This window comes from Canis aureus, chromosome 15, assembly GCF_053574225.1.
Source record: "Canis aureus isolate CA01 chromosome 15, VMU_Caureus_v.1.0, whole genome shotgun sequence".
NCBI classification, from domain to species: Eukaryota; Metazoa; Chordata; class Mammalia; order Carnivora; family Canidae; genus Canis; species Canis aureus.
The window spans coordinates 20,973,720-20,988,218 of record NC_135625.1 but is presented as its reverse complement, the minus strand read 5'-3'; the positions used below and the strand labels follow the sequence as shown (position 1 = coordinate 20,988,218).

The following is a 14,499-nucleotide window of genomic DNA, read 5'->3' as shown; positions in this document are numbered from 1 at the left end:
GTTGCCCAGCCACGTGAATATACAGAATGCCACAGAACTCTACCCATAAAAAGCGTTAAATTGATAAATTTTGTGTTATGCATATTGACCACAATTTAAAACAATCATGATAAGTAATTCGAAGGGGAAAAAAGCAACAGGCTTCTTCTACTGGATTTTTAGTGGATAAGTGAGGAGCAATCGAATTTAGTAGATGGTCCAGGAAGACATTGCTGAAACCAACAGGGAAGAGAGAGTGAGCGGGGACACTGTGTGAAGGCCCCATGCTGAGAAAGACAGCCTTGCTGAGGGACAGGGAGACCCACGGGGAGGGCAGGAGTTGGGAATGCACCATACCTACGGGCTGTGGTGAGGCCTTTGGACTCCACTGCAGCAGGGAGAGGTTATTGGTGTAGGAGGGAGCAAAGGAAAACATGATCTAAACTCCATGTAAACATGCCAGTCAGACTGCTGTGTGGAAAACAGATTTTGAGGAGCTGTAAGTATAGCCTGGCAGTCCAGGTAGGCTGTGCATTGTTGAGGGTGGGAAATAGTGGCTTGGACTGTATCAGTGAGGAGGGATGTGTGTGCAAGTGGAAAGATGTAAGATTTGGTGAAGGATTGTCTGTCCAGGTGAGGGGGAAGTGCCAAGGATGACATCCTACTTAAATGGTATATCATTGCCCTGTGAGGCATAAGTGACATGTGACTCAGTGTGATCAGAAAAATAGGGGGATCCCTGGGAGGCTCAGCGGTTTAGTGCCTGCCTTTGGCCCGGGGCATGGTCCTGGAGTCCCAGGATCGAGTCCCACATCGGGCTCCCTACATGGGGCCTGCTTCTCCCTCTGCCTGTGTCTCTGCCTCTCTCTCTCTCTCTCTGTGTGTGTGTGTGTCATGAATAAATAAAATCTTTAGAAAAAAAAGAAAAATAGGGTCCATTTATTTTTCCTCAGAAAAAATGAATTACGAAGGTACCTTTAATTATTCTAGGAACAGTGCTCCATGAATTTTGGTTATTCACATGACCAATCTAAGCCATCCGTTACCAAGATCAAACTTAATTTCTTTTTTTTTTTTTTTAAGATTTTATTTCTTAATTTGAGAAGGTGTATATGCACATGGGGTGTGGGGGAGGGCAGAGGGAGAAGCAGACTCCTCACTGAGCAGGGAGCCAAAGGTGGGGCTGGATCCCAGGACCCGGAGGTCATGACCTGAGCTGAAGGCAGATGCTTAGTTTAACCGACTGAGCCCCCCAGGTGCCCCAAGATCAAACTTAATTTCTGACCAACTGAATCCTAAGAAATGACAATGACAGCAGTGGGTAACCATTGTGTTGTTTTAAATGCCTCTGGGCCAAAAGTGCATTCAGAAGATAAAAGGTGACATAAAACTACATCAGAATTTTCACTGAGATCACTGAAACAGTTTAAAACTTTAAATAAAGTCATTTTTTCCCCTTCACTATGATTGAAAGTAATATTTGGGAAACAAATGGGGAAGAGACTAGTGTGTTGGAGCGGAGGAAGAGACACTGTCCCCATCACCTGGAGCTGAGTAGGTGTGCTCATAGGCCGGCCCAGCCTCTCTCTCTAAAGCAATGAGAGACCAGTCACTTTCCTCGCTGTCAGAAGAGCAGGTCAGTGCAGTGAACTCTTTTTTTTATTATTAATTTTTTAAAATTAAATTCAATTTGCCAACATATAACACCCAGTGCAGTGAACTCTAAGGGCCCAAAGGGGGTGTGCAGTGACACAGGGAGCTGCTCCATCACTGACAGCCGAGAACAGGATGCAGCAGAGGGCAGAGCAGACCGGCATTGCTGGGAGCAACTCTGAAGGTAGCCCCAAGTGCAATGGGAGGCTTACTAATAATAGTTCATCCAGTTTCATGAAAATGAAGTGCTACGTTTTGTCAAAGGAATCAAAGCTAAGTTGGTTCTAGCCTCTGGATCTAGCTGCAGGATATGGAAGAGGAACGTGTTGAGCTGCCCACGCATTGACCCCCAGCAAACTCCAGCCTCTGAGAGACCCGACAGGGCAAAGAGCTTGGGCTTTCCAATAGAAAAATTGTAAGGAATTGAACAGGATGGAGGAGAGAATCTATAGATTAAAAAAAGAGTTAAAGGGCATATAAAATATTTTTAGATGAGCAAGACAAAAACTAACCTGTATTATTGTCCAGGGATGCACATGTGGGTGATAAAGCTATTTTTAAACATCCAGGTGGGGGTGCCTGGGTGGCTCAGTGGCTAAACATCTGCCTTTGGCTCAGGTCATGATGTCAGGGTCCTGGGATCGAGTGCCACATTGTCAGGCTCCCTCCTCAGCGGGGAGTCTCCTTCTCCCTTTCCTCCCTGCTTGTGCTGCCATCATCTCTGTCTCTCTCTGTCCCAAATAAATAAAATCTTTAAACATCCAAGCAAGTGATTGCTGTAAAAGTCAGGACAGCGGTTACGTGGTTGGGAAGCGAGGGCTTGGAACTGGAGTAAAGCGACATGGAGATGCAGAGTTCTGTTTCTCGACCTACGTGGTAGTTAAGGGTGTGCACCTTAAAATACAGCGTTAAACCAGTCATCTTTTTATGAGGTTTTCTTCATCTTTATTTAATTTTATAATAAAAAGATTTTAAAAGATGTTTAGTTCTTACTAGGCATTTTATCACCTTTAGTCTCTTCCCTAACATTCAAGATGCTCTCAGCATCACCACAGTGCAATTCAGCCGTGTTTCCCTCAGGAGTTTTATTATTGTGAGCAGATAATTTACATTCCTGAAACCACTATTATTTGTTTCTGTGTTGTCATCATAAGGATCTGTTTCAGTGGCTGCTTGTGGCTCAGTCTTTGGGTTGCTTCCACTATTGTAGGTAATGCTTGTCGCTTATCCACTTTGGAAATTGGGGTTAGTTTACTAAACATAATATTGTTTTGTTTTGTTTTAAAGATTTTAATTTATTTATTTGACAGAGAGAGAGCAAGGGGGCACAAACAGGGGTAGGGGTAGAGGCAGAGAGAGAGGCAGTCTCCCTGCTGAGCTGGGAGCCCCGGATAGGACACCAGGGTGGGGCTCCATCCCAGGACCCTGGGATCATGACCTGAGCTGAAGGCAGACATTTAACCGACTGAGCCATCCAGGCACCCCAAGATAATAGTATTTCAATTTAACAGTGTATTTTTAAAAAATATTTTATTTTTTTATTCATGAGAGACAGAGAGAGAGGCAGAGACACAGGCAGAGGGAGAAGCAGGCTCCATGCAGGGAGCCTGACGTGGGACTCAATCCTGGGTCTCTAGGATCAGGCCCTGGACCCAAGGTGGCACTAAACCGCTGAGCCACCAGGGCTGCCCAACAGTGTATTTTAATAGGAACAGTCAGAGACTCTATGTTGTGTTGCTTTCTTTATTCAATATAAGAAGAGACGAGCTGAATCTTTGAGCTTGATCTACTCTGAGGATGGACTACCATTTGTCCTTCATAGACATTTCTTGAGCCCTTACTCTGTGCTAACTTCTGCCAGATTCTGGTGCTAAGAGAGGAATATAATCTATTGCCCTCCTTTTATTTACTTATTTACTTATTATTTAATCTAGTGCCCTTTTAAAAAGGTTCAGAAACAATCATCAAAAAAAATGCAGAATTATAAGACTCAAACTGTTATTGGGCTTCAACTCTGTAAAGAGAAATCCCATGTAAATGCAAAAACACTGGTCCCTCCATCTCTGTTCTTGCACCAAAGACTCAGTGTACACAGAAATCACAGTGATCTTTTTTATTTATTTAAAAAATTATTTTTATTGAAGTGTAGTTGACACACAATGTTACATCAGTTTCAGGTATACAACATAGTGATTCAATGACTGAGCCTGTTCACACAGGGTATTCTTTCTATCTGAAACCCTTTTCCTTCACTTCCCCAGCTCACTTCCTATACTTCTTCTGGCATCTGCTGGTATGTCCCTTTCTCTGTCCCATTCGGACAAGTTGGGAGCTTCTGCTCTGGACACTGCCCTCCCCCATCACCACCCCAGCAACTCTAAATGTTCCTTTTTAGCATTTATCACACTTTAATAGTTGCTTACCTAATTTCTTCCTCATTAAGCTGTGTAAGTGCTCTCAGGTCATCACTTGCCTCACTCTACATTTCCTCAGTCCCTGGCCTAGGCACTTAACAGGTGTCATGACCTGAAAGATGGGGGTTGGGGCGGTTGCTTTTAGGCTTCTTCCTCTACACCTCCCCCCTGCTTGTGATCTTGCTCACTTGCTCTCAAATAAATAAATAAAATATTTTTTAAAAATGCCTAATGATAGTGGGAGGTAGGGAGGTGGGACATCACAGAGAGCTCTCTAGAAGATCCGGTGATGCCATCTCAAATGGGAGGATAGATGGTGCCAGGTAAAGAAGGGAGCTGAGGAGGGTGGGGTGGCGGTGGAGCAGTTTTCTAGAAGAAAGGGCCAAGGGCGTGTGCAAAAGCAAGAGAGGGCTTGACAAGTTCAGGATGCTCCAAGTAGTTTGGAAGACAGATGGGTGGAATAGGCAAGTTGTTCAGACTCTGTGACCCTTCCTGCTTAGATAGGCTTGGTTTACCAGAAGGACATTGTACAAAGAGCAGTGCTAGAACATTACACATCCTGGCACATGCGCAGCCCCGCTGGAGAGACTCTCCACATGACAGGGTTTGTGGTTCCTGTCTTTCTTAGGTGCAGTATTTCCTGCATCTCAGAAAGAAGTTTCAAGAATTTGATCCCTCTCACACTGGATTTACCAGGAAGGTAGATTTTAAGGTGATTTTGACTGGCCTGTGCAACCACCTGAATGAGTGTGAAATGCTGAAAAGGAGATGTGACACTAAAGGGGATGGAAGGTGAGTCAGGTGTAGAGAGAACGAAACACTGCATTTGTATTTACTCATAAAGGAATGTAGCATTTTGGGATGCTCAGGTGGCTCAGTTGGTTAAGCATCCGACTCTTGATCATAATTCATGTTATGATCTCAGGGTCTTGGGATCGAAGCCTAAGTTGTCAGGCTCTGTGCTTAGTGCTTGAAAATTTACCCCTTCCCTCTACCCCTCCCCATGTCTCAAATAAACCTTTTTTTTTTTTTTAAGGATCATTTTTGAAATAAAGAGAATTGCAAAATAACTCAGTTTATGTGTATGCATGGGTAATCTTTTAAGATATATAAAAAGCTAATAATAGTGATTGCTTCCCAGGAGAAGCACTGCTTGGTTGGGGGCAGAGTGGAGAGGGAGACTGACTTTTCACTGTTTACACTTTTGTACTTTTAACATTTTATATCATATAAATGTATCAGCTAAAACTTATTTTAAAATTAGTATGTGCAGGGATCCCTGGGTGGCACAGCGGTTTAGCACCTGCCTTTGGCCCAGGGCGCGATCCTGGAGACCCGGGATCGAATCCCACGTCGGGCTCCCGGTGCATGGAGCCTGCTTCTCCCTCTGCCTATGTCTCGGCCTTTCTCTCTCTCTCTCTGTGTGACTATCATAAAAATAAATAAATAAATAAATAAATAAATAAATAAATAAATAAATAAATAAAAATTAGTGTGTGCATAGTGAGGTTTTAAGGAAACATCGAAAATGTTAGTGCTTATAACTGGATGATGGGATGATAGGAGTTTGTATTTTCTTTATACTTTCAAATATGTTTACAGCTTTCTGCAATGAGAACGTATTGCTTTTGTAATTAGTCTTTTCATGTTATATTATTTTCTTAAACCTGCATTTTAGAGATTGTACATTGGGACATCCAACTGCCAATTTCGAACTCCTGGAGGACCACAACTTTACCCAAGAAGAGTATTCTTAAGCTTAGATCCAAACCCTACTATTCTAAGCAAGTGCAAAAATAGTCCTGACTGTGGCAGCTGCAGCACAGAAGAAAGGGCACTGGGCTGGGAAGCAAACATTATAGTTCAAATCCCAGCTCTGCCACAAAGAGACTTTGTGTGACCTAGGACAGACTCTGAGTTAGCCCTCATCTAGAACTTGAGGGTGACGTTACCTACCACAGAAGTTACTGTGGAGGTGAAATGGGGCAATGGCATGGGACAGCACCCAGCGCTGTGCCAGGTCAAGGAAGACAGCAAGGAGTGCCTTTGGAGGATGAAGCTCTCAATTTTCAGCAGCTCAGCTAAGGCCACCTGCAGATGGTGTGTTGTGTTCATAGCTTCAAGACACATCCCCTAGCCCTACTCTATTCCCAAGCTGCTCTGAACTCTAGAAGTTCTAGACCTGCCTCTGTGCCTGATACCCAGCAAGTCCTAACAAAAGGTCCCTTCCTTTCTTCTATTATTGATGTCTTCTCTATGCAAAGAGGAAAACACTAACATTAAGACTGGTTCAAGAAAAAAGAGGTGAGTTGACAAGATCAACTGTTTAAAAAAAAATCAGTATTATTAATAGGTCATCAGTTTCAAAGGAAACTGTTTTAATCTATGTAACAATCTCATGTAGTTTTCAGCCATAACAGCTAAGTTACTGGGTACAGGCCATCAGCCAGGCACTGCTCCATTAACTGTTCGTCCACCCTCCCAATGGGGTAGGCACTGTCGTTCCATTTAACTAGGGCACTGAAGCACAGAGCTGTTAAATAATTCATTCAAGGTCATACAGTGGAAAATGGTGGAGCCAGGGCTCCAGCCCAAGCAGTTTAGCTCCAGAACCCATGTTCTTAATCACCATGCCTCTTAGTGATAATATTCAATGTCTCAGATAATGATGCTATTTGACTTAGTTTAAAAGTCCAGGAAAAACATATAGACCAGAGCATAACTTTCATATCATTTTGTCAATGTTTCTGAAGCCATTTCTGAGATAGATTTGTACGCTTGGGCACAGCGTTGCCACAAGTAGGCATTCCCCCCTTCACCGGAGGAGAGTCAAGATCAACATCACATTAGATAAAATAATAATAATAAAAAATAAAAAAATAAAAAATAATAAAAAATAATAATAAAAATAAAAACAAAACAAAACAAAAACATCCCATTAGAGAAAAGTAGGCAGATCTGAGTGTGCTGATCAGTCGCCTAGGGGAAAAGGTACTTTCAACTTTTCTTTGCCTCTGAGATGTGGTGTTCACCGACCCTAGCCTGGCATGAAAGAGAGCTCTGTACTCCTGAGCAATGAAGGAAGTCAGCGCGCCTGATGTTGAGTTTGGGGTGGTAGGGATGCATTGAATAGTGCTAAACAGGGAAGTTTGGACTTTGTGTTTTAGAAAGAAATCACTCTGGCTGCTATGTTGACATTGAATTAGGAGCAAACATGGAAGCTGAAGGAGGGACATTGGCAGACTGGTCTCTGGCCGTGGCAGGGGAGACAGAAATGAATAGATTCAAGAGGTAGGAGGTAAAATCAACCAGGCGTGACGACTGTTTGGATGTGGAGTTCAGGGGAAGGGAGAGGGACAGACCAAGGGACAGACCAAGGGACAGTGGTGGATGTGGGGGAGACACATTGTGTCTACCTGGAGGTAAGGAGATCTGAAAAGAAAACGGAAGCACCTTCCCTTCTGTTGCATAGGATACCTTTGCCTGCGTTAAGAAACTCCAAAGAAACCCTCAGGATAAGTGGATCCTACCTCATAAAAGAAAAAGTTGGTGATCAGGACAGGAGGAGATGGGTAGAGAAAAAGGGGTGATGGGAAGGGAGGAAACATTTGTGTTTTGATAGATTTATATATTTCAGGAAAAGGTTGTTTGTCCATTGATTTTTCTCTCCTGTAGCTCTAGGGTGACTGGAAGACTCTCCGGAGTGCTTTTTGAGAAGCTGGGTGTTGATAGTTTGGCTCCCAGAACTCAGGTCAGTACTCCGACTCTGCAACTTCCTCCTTAATGAAGATGAGGTTCATCGTGGCCTGTCAGTGCATGACCAGACATTAGATGTAAAAGGAGACCACAATTCTTTTTTGGAAGAAGCTTGCAAACCACAGCAAACACCCCGTGTCCAAAAACCACCATCAGGTGCAACATAAATTCCTCATATATTCTCTTTCTCCGCATCCCTTTGTTATTACCCACAGGACCATCCTCGTGGGAAGTCACTTGATGCTTCTTGGGACTCACTGTTTCCTAAAATCCATCACCCTCCAAAGCATATTAAGCCTTCCTGGTGTCTGTCTCTATAATTCATAATTGAACAGATTCAAAAATGTTGTCTCACTGATAAGTGTTCTTTTCATACCAAGAAAGCAGATATCACAGTTCTACTTTCAGGAGTTTTAGAACTTCCAAAGTTTCTCTTTCAGTTTTTAATTGCATTCTAAGAAATGTTTGAACAAACAGCATTGAAATGCCTCCCCCTGTAGCCTCCCCTCAGCACATATGTTTGGGCCATCATCAGCCCAGGGCTCAGGGTCAGAACAGATATAATTCAGCTCTAATCTGATAGTACCCCTGTTGCTCTTGTCCTTTTGACTGAGTTGTAATATAAATCAGGGGAGGTTCCATTGTGTTCATGTCTACCTCTTTACTGGATGTCAGAGGAGGAAGAGTTTGTGAGATCAGGACTCTTCACGCTTTCACAGATTTATTGTTTGTGGCTTGTGGCCAGAATATACATTTGCAAAAGACCCTCCCTCCAATTTGACTTTTTCCAGAACAGCTTCTCTAGGTGTCCAGAATTGGCTCCCTTACTCCTCCCTCAAGCTTTGCTGAGGCTGTATGGGTTGCAGTCACGGCTGTGCCACCGAAGTGGGGAATAACACATCCAAAAAGCACAAGGCTGCGTTGTGCCTTGTAGTCCTAAGGCTTGTGTGCATTCTCCCTGTCGCTACCTTCTAGAATTCTTTTTTCTTCACTAAGTACACTTTAGGTTGTATTTAGAAAGAGCAACGGGGCTAGGTCACAGTTTTATATTCTGATATAAATGTAAAATAGGGGGCAGCCCCGGTGGCTCAGTGGTTTAGCGCCGCCTACGGCTTGGGGTGTGATCCTAGAGTCCTGGGATCGAGTCTCATGTCGGGCTCCCTGCATGGAGCCTGCTTCTCCCTCTGCCTGTGTCTCTGCCTCGCTCTCTCTCCTCTCTGTGTATTCTCATGAATAAATAAATAAAATCTTTAAAAAAATAAATGTAAAATAGGAATCATGTTTATGTAAAAAATGAAGTCCTGGTGTTCAGTGAGTAGAAATAAAACTATTTTATTGTGGAAGACCTCTACTGATGGACCTATAACAAATCGGTGATAGAGGGGATGGACATTCATTTTGTCAAACCTTGCGAAAGGTCTCCTAGAAATATGTATTTATGTATAAATATGTGTTTAAAGAGTTTCATCATATTTATAAAGTTTTAACTTACATATTTTTATCGACTCTTGCTTTTTTTTAAAAAAGATTTTATTTATTTATTCATGAGAGACACACACAGAGAGAGAGACACACACACACACACAGAAGCAGAGCGAGAAGCAGGCTCCATGCAGGGAGCCCAACGTGGGACTCGATCCCAGGACTCCAGGATCACACCCTGGGCTGAAGGCAGCACTAAACCGCTGAGCCACCCGGGCTGCCCTCGACTCTTGCTTTTAAGGCACACATTATACATGAGGCTGGTCAGGAATAGAGAAATTAAAAAGTGTTCAGGTTCCCAGTTCCCTTGGGGTCTTTTTGCTTCCTAGCTCAACCCAGAGTTCCTGTTCCATCTCCCACCCCCGTATCCTCTGGCTTCCGTGACTTTCCTGCTCTCTCCCATGCCCCCAATTTGGCATCACACTGCCTACCGCCTCTCTTCTGCTCTGCTTCAGCTCTTACCACTGTATGGAGGGGTTGTCAAAGGTTATAATGGGGCAGATTTGCAGACCTTCATCATAGCTGCTGCTATTCTTCCAAGCCAACCAGACATAGCTGGGTCCCTCAAGTTCTAACCTAGCCATTCTCTTCAGTAGGCGGCTCTTTTCCCTGGCCCTGGAGTGCCTGTCCATACGCACACTTATGTATCCATGCAGACATCCTATGCACACACGTGCAGGTGCCCCTGGGCCTGTGCTGCTGGATGCACAGGTCTGATTCCCGGCTGCACACATATCGGCCCCCAGGTCCTGGGGCTTCCAGGTATCTGATAAATCAGTCATTTGTTCTCCTCCTCTCTCTGCTCAGAATCATTTGAGATGTAGATGTGGGTGTCAGGTGGAGATAAAAATGTCTATTTTGCTACTGATCAGAGGATGTGCCTCCTGCGGGTAGAGAGGGGCGCTTGCAACACTTGACCTTAAAATTAAGCTTATCCAGAAGAGATAAAGGAAGAGCTAGGAATCTGCCAACCAGCCCAGTAGGGATGCTTGCCTCCCATGGGCACGCTGGCAGCCAAAGAGAGAAAGGGCTTCTGTGGGCTGCTGCGTGCCTGGGCTGGCTCCTGAGCTCCGCCCTTGATAGCTGCAGAACAGGAAGCCACCACCAGCAGGGTCAGAAGGATTCCTCCAGGAATACCCCCTTGCACGGGGGAAACACGCACAGATACATTCTTCGGGGGAAACACGCACAGATACATTCTTACACCAGGCCACCGACCCATAGAGAAGCCGATCGCAGGAGCCAAGCAACCAGAATGAGTACTGAAGGCCAAGTGAGCAAGGGAGTGAGCACTGAGGACAGAGTCCCTTCCAGGCATCAAGGCTTGAGTCTGGAGCCAGCAATGGAGCAGACAGGTGATGAAGGGGACAGATGAAAGGCTTGCAAGGGAAAAGTGCAGGGCAAGGGGATGCTGGGAAGAAAATAAGGCTGCCATAGAAAGTGTGCTTAAGGAATATTAAATTCATTTATTCATTTACCCCATGTTCCAAAAAAAGAATTTGCAACAGCTAAGATTTGTATGTTAACGGGCATTGCTGTGTAATTGGAGAAGAATGTGGGAACGCAGGTGTAAGAGCTGTTGCAGGATACCATAAGGCCAGCTTTCCTTGTAGGGAAGTGTGAGAGATGGCACTCAAGGTTATCACGGGGCTCTTATCCGTCATCATCTGGAGAAGGGCTCACAGTCCCCAAATTGACCATGCACTGGAATTAGAGCTCCTTAGCCCCACTTGCCCTAAATGGAGAATATTGCCTTGTTCTAGAACAAGACTTAGGTTTTAAGACTTTGGCAGGGGGCGGGCAGAGGTTAAGATTTTTTTAATGATTGCTTTGACATTTTACTTTTTACTTTGAGGTAGCCCCAAGGATCTGACTCTTTGGGAGAAAGGAGGGTGTACTAGATAATTATTGTTATAATAGCTAACATCTGTTGAACATTCGCTGTGGGCCAGACAGTGTCTAGAGGGCTCTGAATGTACCAACTCACTTAATCCTCATGGCGACCCATCTGAGGTATATGCACTTTTAATAGCTCTATTTTACAGATGATGAAACAGACACAGAGAGGCTTAGCAATGTATCCAAAGGCACACAGCTGGTGCACAGCAGAGCTGGAATGCAAATCTGGGTAGTAGTGGTACAGAAAAGAGAGTAGAATCTGGCTCAGCCCAGTCTTGAATCTTTGTCATGTGAAAGGAGCAGAACCCCCATCAGGCTAGTTCTGAATTCGAATCCTGGATTTCGGGTTTACATTTAGCTGAGAACTCAGTAGGCGTTAACTGCCTTACAAGCAGGCCACACATTGTCTCCTGCTGCCAGACCACCAGGTGGAATTTCTAGGCAAAGGCAGAGCCATTGCTATGCCTGACAACTGTCAGAATGTATGTAGGTTACACCACATACTTCCGGTTGGGTATACCAGTACTTTCTGGTCTCTGCTGAAGTGGGGAGGGGCCTGGGGTTCCAGAAATGAGAGGTCTAGGGGAGATGCAGAATTCCAAGAGGGTCAGCACCATCAGGCAGTTCATTTAGTTATTTGACAAATGTTTATTGAGCACCTACTAAATGCCGCATGTCACCTTTCCTCGATGTGTTTCTGTATGCACAGGCTCATTGCCAGGTTCCTAGGAATCCCATACCTCTGTAGGGTCAGTGAAGCTCTTTCATAGCTTCTCCTCCAGCTTTCTTGCCTGGTATCTAGCAGCCCAGACTGGAGGGCCCCCACTGGTACAAGGACTGTGTGTGTTCAATAACGCTTGGAAGCACAAGTGAGCTCTGTATTACCACCCTTTCGGTGGGGGCGGTTGGAAGCTCCTGGTTCTACCCTACAGAGCCACAGGGACCGACCCAAAGCACCAGCCCTCAGCTTTGTTCCTCAAGCCTCTGGAGAAAACCTTTGATTTCATGGGGATGATTATTTTTATTCTTGCCCACTCAAGGATGAAGCCCAAGAAACAAGAGGTTACCCCTTTCAGAGGCATCACAATGGGTCACCTCCAGCCAAACCCACTGTTTTTTGTTTTTTGTTATTTCTGGGTTTGGTTGAGCCTCTCTTGGAAACCATTACTATACAACTTACTTAAAAGAAAGAGTGGAGGGATTGGGCATAAGAGACTCAGACCGAGGGGGGAGAAGGGGAGGGTTGGGGACAGGGAGGCTGGGAGTAACGTGTTGTCAGAGAAAGTGCAGGAAAGAACACTTTAAAGTCACAATCTGATTTGAATCAATTCCATTTTGTAGTGACATTTTTAATCTTTTGCAAAGTCAGACTATTCCAAGTTTGACTTTTGGCCAAGCCTGGAGAATTGGAACTTCGGATGAAGGTTTCAGAAAAAGACACAACACACACAGACACACACACACACACACACACACACACACAAACAGAAAGGGGGAGAAAGAGAAAGGGGAGGGAGACTTTTATCCTAAAGTCATTGTAAATCTAAAGCAGGGTTTTATCCTCCACAGTTAAATGAGAAAGAAAAAAAAAATCAAGAATACCAACATTTGAGGTACAAAGACTGTCATGGGCCAGTGGAAGTTTGCAAAATTATATGTAAATGACCAAAGTTTTTACTGTGGTGGCCCTGTGCATTCCCAAAGCTAATCCCAAAGAGAAAATCTACTTAGTAAAAGAAAGTTTTGTCTAATTTGGTTAACAGTTGAGAAGTGACAAAAATGCTGAATATATTAATAATTTATATTTCCAGGGTAACACTATATCTTTAATGCTTCACTGCCAAAGGGAATTCAGATTGGCTTAATGCTCAGAGAAAAAAAGCCTGAAAGGCCTTCTTCATATTCTGTATCCAGCGCTGATGAAAATGGGTGTAAGACATGTGTTCCAATAATAGGCACCATGCATTCTCCCATTTCTGCATAATTCGCCTCCATCCCATACTACGCAATGTATATTTGTGAATCGGAAGGCCTCCTGGCCTGACATTTGCTTTCAGGCTCCAGCTATATCAGTTCATGAGGGGAGGAGGTATTTGCCTCTCACATTTTATAGATAAGTATTGTAGTGACGTGGGGTATATGTTAGGGCAAGAACTCCTTATTTGCAAGACCTTTCCTAAACTTTATAGATTTTCCCCTGCCCCCTCAATGCACATTTAGATATTTAGATTTCACTTTATGGGTGATATAATGAAGAGGGTTTATTTTTCGATTGGTGGTGGTGGTTGTCCTTGTGGTTTTTTTTTTTTTTTTTGGCTTGTCCCTGCATAATCAAGTTTGATGGTTTACAAATTGCAGGTCATCCTATTCCTTGACCTCAGTAAATAGAGCTCCCTTAAACCCTGTCCACAGAAATGGAATAAGTTAATTTATTGTCTTCCAGCTAATCCAGGAGAAGACAGATCATTACCGTTAAGTTAAACCGGTCTCTGGAAACAGGAAAATCTGCTACATAATTTCATATTATTTATTTAAAGAGCACCAAAGCTAGGAAAAAGGAAATATAGGAAGAAAGAGGGGGGAAAAAATCAACGAAGGAGAAAACTGTAAATCTCCAACAAACACTTTAGCCGGCTGGATACCGTGTTCATTTTACCTGTTTACATAAAACAGTAGCAGGCTCTTTTTGCTGTTTGCGTCTTAGAAGAAAAACATGATTTTGGTTTGCTATTTTAAATGCACCTCTGTGTCGTGGGGAGGGCGCGGGTCCGGTAGGACTCGAACACCCTCATCTCCTAAAGATCAGTGACCAAGTGTCCCCTGGGCGCTGGAAACTTTTCCTCCCGACGTTCTGGGTGGAGCAGAAGGTTAAAGTCCACCCTGGCTCCCCCCGGGGAAGGGGGAGAGGGAGGCTTTCTCTCGGCGGGCCTGGGCACCCGGACCCCGCGCCAGCGTTGGGCGGGGGCGTCCGCAGGGGGAGCGGCCCCTGGGGAGCGCGTGTCCCCACCCGGCGGCCTAGCGTCCCCGACGCGGAGCCCAGGTGCGCGCAGGAGGCAAGGCCAGCTTCCCCGAGCCCCCCGGCGGCGCCGAGTCCTGTCATCCTCCAGTAGCAAACCTCGTCGGGTGTTGCCTTGAGCCACACCTCGGGGGGCCCTTCCTCTCCCTCCTTCCTCCGGAGACGTGTTCAGGCTGGGAACGGAGTCCCGCATCCCGCGGGCCCGAGGGGCGCGGCTCTCCAGGCCGCCGGTGCGCGGGGCGCGCGCGATCCCCGGCTCCTCTGGCGGCAGGCGGGGCGCCCCGGGCCCCTCCGGCCGGG

General features: G+C 45.0%; 1 long non-coding RNA gene across 1 annotated transcript in view; it reads left to right on the top strand.

Annotated features, from left to right (window-relative positions):
* Positions 1-9,131, top strand: part of LOC144284329 (uncharacterized) — a 48,731-nt gene extending 39,600 nt beyond the window's left edge. The window contains exons 5-6 of the long non-coding RNA XR_013352677.1: positions 5,725-6,350; positions 7,722-9,131. This is a non-coding gene — a long non-coding RNA (uncharacterized LOC144284329). The remainder of the gene's footprint in view (positions 1-5,724; positions 6,351-7,721) is intronic.
* Positions 9,132-14,499: the final 5,368 nt, after the last annotated feature.